The sequence below is a fragment of the Gavialis gangeticus genome, unplaced genomic scaffold (genome assembly GCF_001723915.1).
Source record: "Gavialis gangeticus isolate Ggan-Ray unplaced genomic scaffold, GavGan_comp1, whole genome shotgun sequence".
In the NCBI taxonomy this organism is placed as follows: Eukaryota; Metazoa; Chordata; order Crocodylia; family Gavialidae; genus Gavialis; species Gavialis gangeticus.
The window spans coordinates 8929819-8935414 of record NW_017728996.1 but is presented as its reverse complement, the minus strand read 5'-3'; the positions used below and the strand labels follow the sequence as shown (position 1 = coordinate 8935414).

At 47.3% G+C, this 5596-nt stretch overlaps 1 protein-coding gene across 1 annotated transcript in view; it reads right to left on the bottom strand.

Annotated features, from left to right (window-relative positions):
* Positions 1-5596, bottom strand: part of ADAMTS17 (ADAM metallopeptidase with thrombospondin type 1 motif 17) — a gene marked incomplete at its 5' end in the record, with an annotated part of 298045 nt that overhangs the window by 125667 nt on the left and 166782 nt on the right. The gene's annotated exons all lie outside the window — the stretch shown is intronic.

The window sequence follows — 5596 nt, the reverse complement described above, 5'->3', positions numbered from 1 at the left end:
CCCCCCCCCCCCCCGCCTAGCAAAGTTTCAGCTGCAATCTATCCTCTTCGCTTTCTGTCCTCATTGTTTTCTACCGCTGCGGTGCCCTGTAAAGCGGCTGTTGTCTTTCACCCCAAAACGGGCAGCGTATTACTGGTGGCTGAAGCTACGAACTTGTGAAGTGCTTTGGCAAACTTTGGGACTCAGAAACAAAGGGAGAAAAACAAGTCTTTGATATCTTCCCGTTTCACGACAGACCCCGGTACAGGTACCGAGGCCTGATGTTTGTTATTTTAACTAAACCAGGCACAAGCTAACTTCTAAGTCTCCGTATAGTTTTCATCAGGTGTCGGAGGCAGCTGGGCTGCATCTGTAGTGCTTCTAGGGGTGGATCCAGATGTTACAACAGGGGTGCAGGAGCACTAACCTGCACTGTAGGGGTGGATGCACTCAGTCTCCACCCCCCTCTCATGCCTGGGGGCAGGCAGACAGTGCAGGGGAGCAGCAGCCACGGACTTTTTAATCCCCCGAAATGTAAGAATTCGCCCCTTCTCTTCTCCTCCCTGCTCAGAGGCACCCACTACCCTCCCCTCCCCTCCCATTTCCCCTTCTCCTCTCCTCCCTCCCCACCAGCCACGAGGGGAACTCCAGAGCCGCTCCAGCCGGGCTCAGTCCAGGACAGCAGCAGCAGTGCGCAGGTCCCTTGTCTCTGTCTGCTCTCCACTGATGTTTCTTGGCAGCCTGGGAGCAGGCACGGGGAGAGGGAATGCACCTGTCCTGTGCCACCACCGCTATCCCAGGCTGAGTCTAGCCCCCATGCAGTTCAGCTGGACGGGGGTACAAACTCTCTTTGCCCCTGGGACAGCAACAGCAGCTGGTGGGGAAAAGGGGAACGGGAGGGGACAGGACGCGGAGCAGAGGGAAGAGGAAGGGACGTGCCTCTGAGCAGGGAAGGGAGGGGAAGAGAGGACTTAAAAGTAAGTCCCTGGCAGCAGCGCATGCCACATGGGCAAAAAGTGGGGTGAGGCCATGGCATTGCACCCCCTCCGGATGCACCCCTGACTGCTTCTAATGCATTACACCTCAATAGGTCTATGTCTTTTGTACAGTGCTGCGCCACAAGAATGAATTTAGAAAAAAACTGCACTGGGCTCAAGCTGACATGTTACAGTAGGCAAAATTAAAGCAGCCACCTGAACACTGGACTGGGAGCAAGGCCCTCCAGAGCCAATGGACTCTCTCTTGACTGCAGGCAAATCAGTGACTCAGTTTCCCCATCTGTATGAGGATTACTTCGATGTCAGTAAGGTGCACTGAGCAGATGGCACTACAGAAATGCTCGATATTACTAGATTTGTCAAAATGCCACAGACTGGATGGTAATTTTCAGGTAGAAGTTTTCACTGCAAGAACCAATATTACCACATTGTTCTGATTATAAGTTGACCCCACATTTTGAGGTTCAATTGTAGCAAAAACAGTCTTTTCCCTTGAATATAAGTCAATAACTATAGATAAAGACCCCGAACTGCTACTGTTCTTATAAAATCCCACAGGAGAATTAAATAGCCAAGAAAGGACCCACAGGGTCAAATGTACTAAAACTACTGAAATAAAATTGCACTGAAAACATTTCTGCTTTGGCATTTTTATTGCGTGCACAAAAATCCTGCAAGTACAGAAAGTTAAGAATGTCAGGGGCCCGACGGTAGGTCAACCTCACATGTAAGCTGAGTGTGATTTTTATGGTTCTTGGGGAGGAAAAACACAGAGACTTAAAAATTAGAACAATGCAGTAAGTATTCACCAATACTACTGCTTAAAAATACAAAGGCAGATTTCTGAAGCCACGTAATACTACTGCTGTTTATCACATCCTGTTCCCTTTCAGGAATACTTTTCTTTCTTTCTGAAGTACCTTCCCCCTTGTAAACCAATGAATCAAAACCTACAGCAAGAACAGTGTGCATGGCACTATGCCAGAGGGTGGCTTTATGAAGGTAAGAAAGCAGACTGAAATACAACAAAAGTCTTTCTGCATTATTCTCACGCACATATCCACCTGGAATTTGAAGCTATTTAACAAGTTTTCATTTTGAACATAAAAGTATTCTTTTCCACTGCCCCGTTGATGAGAGAAAAACATATTACAAAGAGGGGCTTGATTTAAAACTAGAAGATAATAATGGGCAATACTGATCTCAGCCTAGGGTCTCAAAGGACTTCAATTAACACATGCAGAGGAAAAGCAAGTCATTTTAGTAAGACTTTATAAGCGAGGAAACTGAAGAACAGCATGGCAAAGTTATTTGCCCAGGGTAACCTAGGGCATCAGTAGCAGAGGTGTAAGAGAAATACATGCATATTTCTACTATGCCAAGTCCTCTGACTCTGATGTGCTTTGCTCCCCGATGCAGCCAGTACAAAAGAAACATGCTGTTTTGCAACCAGACAAGTTCACTGCATGCAACAGGGAGATGCGGCCAATATCTCTTCCTCACTGTGCACCTCTGTAGTTTTGTATATTGACAGTCAGGAATGGGGAGAAACGGCAACTGCACACGTGCAAATATCATCTGGATCCCTAGAACCTGACATCTGCAAGTCAGACTTGGGCTATGAACCCTCTTCAGAGGTTGTGTCAACTCATGTTACACCGTTGTGCCTAAACCCCGCAAAACGGGAGGCTCGCTGAACAGCAGGTTCCCGCACCTGCAGAGCAAATTTATTTTTATTTCCACTTCCCGAGAGTATGATGGGGAGAAATGATAGAGTCTGGCCGAATGTGCTTTGCTTCATTACGAACGATCAAAACTGCCACCCGTGGCCATGTATTTCAATTTCTAGACATTTTCCTAACGCTCCCTCACTGGGGAAATTTTGCCTCTTTGGGTAGATTGGCAGAAAAAGATTCAAGTCATTTCCTTCCTGTCCTTCAGTGGATATCTATCGAAAGGCAACTCCAGCCAAATTCCTGTTCCAAGCAGCATGGAAGTTTATTCTAAAAACTTTTTTTATTATTACTTAAATGAACAACTTAATAAGTCCCTATGCTGAGTAGAAACCATAGGTTTGATCCAGCATCAGCTCTTAATGTGAGTCATCTCCCTGAGGTTAACGGGACTTATTTAAAGGCTGGCTGCATAATCAGGTCTCAGCCATTAGATTTGCTCCTGACACAAAGTCTCCTGCCGGTGATGAGTACCCGCCTGGCTTATAAAAGTCAATGGTGGTTGAAAAAGTTCACTTTGGTGGCAGCTAACAAATATGTCAGGGGAGAGCAGCAGGGGCCAGGCGAACAATTATTTACCAAAGCGCCCCAGGGGAAAACCAGGAGCAATGGTCATAAACTCCTAGAAGGCTTTAGACTAAATATAAAGAAAAAATTTCCATGGCTCGTGTGGCCAGACTCTAGAATAGACTCCCAGCAGGGGTGGTGCAGGCACCTACCCTGGAGATCTTCAAAAGGAGACTGGACGCACACCTTGCTGGGGTTGTTTGACCCCAGCAGTCTTTCCTAGCTGGACCCGATGAGCTCATGAGGTCCCTTCCAGCCCTAAACTTCTGTGAATCTGTGAATCCCCCATAAGGAGGCCCTGTGTAGGAATGAAAGTATTTGGAAGCATTCATTTCTGCACATGGAACGTAAATGCCAAATTTCAGCCTAGATCGTGTTTTTTTTACAGCGACCACATAAACCCTGGAAAACCAGTTTTGTGATGGTTAAATGGAAACACTGATCCCCAATGATATGACAACATTATAGACTGTCACTAGGGGAATGGTTGTAACCAGTGTCTGGTTGCACTGCTGACACCTCTTGCCTGCAGCAGACATGTCAGCGGCAGCAGATGTGCTGGGCGTGACCCAGAAGTCCTCCGAGAGGACTCATGGCTGGTGCTTTCGGCTCGCTGACTTGCACAGTATGCTGTGGATGCTCAGCCCTGGTGATTATAAACAAGAAGCAGAACTTCTTTCCACTTGGATCCGATGTTCACTGCAGAACATCAGATACACGAGCCTTGGTTTCAGCCAAGACAATATGGCTTCTTGCAAAGCAAGTGGCAAAAAGTTGTAGCGCGTGTGCAAGGAAGAAAGAGAGGGAGAGGAGGAAGGGCTGAATGCATAACATCTAGTGACACATCTGTCTTGCTGGACAGCAGGATACTGAGCTGATGGTAGTGGAAAGCCAGACACAGCAGGAGCTGTATTTACTGTAGTTTTGTCAGCAGTGGTTCTGGCTTTAATCTCAAAATGTCACTAATGTATGAGAGTCTTTTTTTTTATGAGTCAACTGATACGGAATTAAAGCTGGCAGCTATTATTACTGGTGTTATAGTATAGTAACAGGCAGATGTGTTAAGATACCAAGGTGCCCAGAGCACCCCAGCTCCAGCCTACTCAACAGGAGTTGAAGGAACTTTGTGCCTTGAGAAACGGGAGGCTAAGAGACGTTGAGAATGCTTACCTGGAGGAACGGTGCTCTTCCTCTAATTAAGGAATAAAATGAGCATGCCTCCTGAAATGGAACGGCTTCCAGTATTGCAGATTTAGGAGCATTCGGCTGCTTCGTCACAGAAGGGTGGAACCTTACATTGACTTCCCCTGCCAGCTGGGAGAGGCATTTCCCAAGCACTGGATCCACAGCAAAAGCCTGCATTCTTACCTCTGCTTTGTCAAATAGCAGTGGGGTGTGTGCAACTACCTCCTATTTGATCAGGTTATAAAATACAGATGTGCCATCTAAAATGTTTACCCTCAGTGGATAAAGACAGACAGACAGACTAGATGGACAGAACTTACATCTGCTACACCAGGGATTATGCACTGAGTTTTGCTCCTGTTCAGGCCAGGAATAAAGTACCCAGAGGTTTGTTGCCTAAGAAGAGGCTCTGATTTTAAAAGTATTTCCCAACTTCATGGCTACCTTCCTACTGGATGCAGGGGGTGGATCTTGGTCAAGGATGCAGGGGAAAATCAAGAGACAGTCACACCCTCCCTGGCCTTCTGCAAGCTTGCTGCATGCCTCCCTTTGCCAGATTCCCCACACCCTATGACTTTGCAGTCATGGTGTTCCCGTCTGTCCAACCTCTGAGAGGGAGATTCTGGGCAGCATCTCCCTCAAGTGTTGCAGTGGCCTCAGAGCCAGGGGAAGGGCATGACTGATGTGGCTTGAAGCCACCTTTGCACTCTCACAGTTTTGGGATACTCAGGCAGCTGAACAAGGCTCCTGGACTGGCTGAGCTGAACCCAGGCAGGGCTTATTTTACCTAGATACTTAGTTTAATTTCCCTATGGGCTCCAGTGCTGCCTGGAATCTCCCCAGCATGACACTCTTTTAACCCAACCAGCTCCTTGCACACTCACAGTGTCACCTGTAAGAAGGTCCTCTGTGGACAGCCTCATGGCTATTCTGTACAATGTCTGGTCCACAGAAATCCCCCATGGCTGGAGCTGTGTTTCTTTACAGCTCTCTGGTCCTTTTGTATGGCATGAAGAGGATAGAGCAGGAGGGAGAATCTCACCTTAAATCTCCAATTCAGCCAGTGTTTTTTCTTTCCAATGCCCCTCCTCCCCCAACATACCACTGAGTTCTGGGCAAGAAAGGAAGGCAGCA